This window comes from Wasmannia auropunctata, unplaced genomic scaffold (assembly GCF_000956235.1).
Source record: "Wasmannia auropunctata unplaced genomic scaffold, wasmannia.A_1.0 LD336078.1, whole genome shotgun sequence".
Lineage (NCBI taxonomy): Eukaryota > Metazoa > Arthropoda > Insecta > Hymenoptera > Formicidae > Wasmannia > Wasmannia auropunctata.
In genome coordinates, this window is record NW_012026812.1 from 5,018,759 (window position 1) to 5,019,218 (window position 460).

Here is a 460-nt window from a genome sequence, read left to right on the forward strand (position 1 = left end):
TTTTTCAAGATAATATCTAAATCCAATGATCTTCATTTATTTACTTTCCAAGACATAAAGAAAAAAATTATTTATATCAATGTCGAAAATGGGAAATATTTTTGTCGAATGCCAAACACTTATGAGATTCAATAATATTTTTCGAAATATAAAATGTTCCTTATCTTTTCCTTATTTTTTTATATTAAATATAAAATGTTCCTTATTTTTTCTTTATTTTTTTATATTAAATATATTATTTAAATATAAAGTGTCGACAAGTATTTATTGTTTTATAATTCCTTATTTTAATACTGTCAAACATATAAAAAATGGATTCGGTTATTATTCAAAAAGGGAAATCATTAAATAAAACCAATGCATATTGTATATGCATTGATTTTATTTAACGATTTCCCTTTTTTATTGTATATACATTGATTTTATTTAATGATTATACACACATATATACTATAAACAC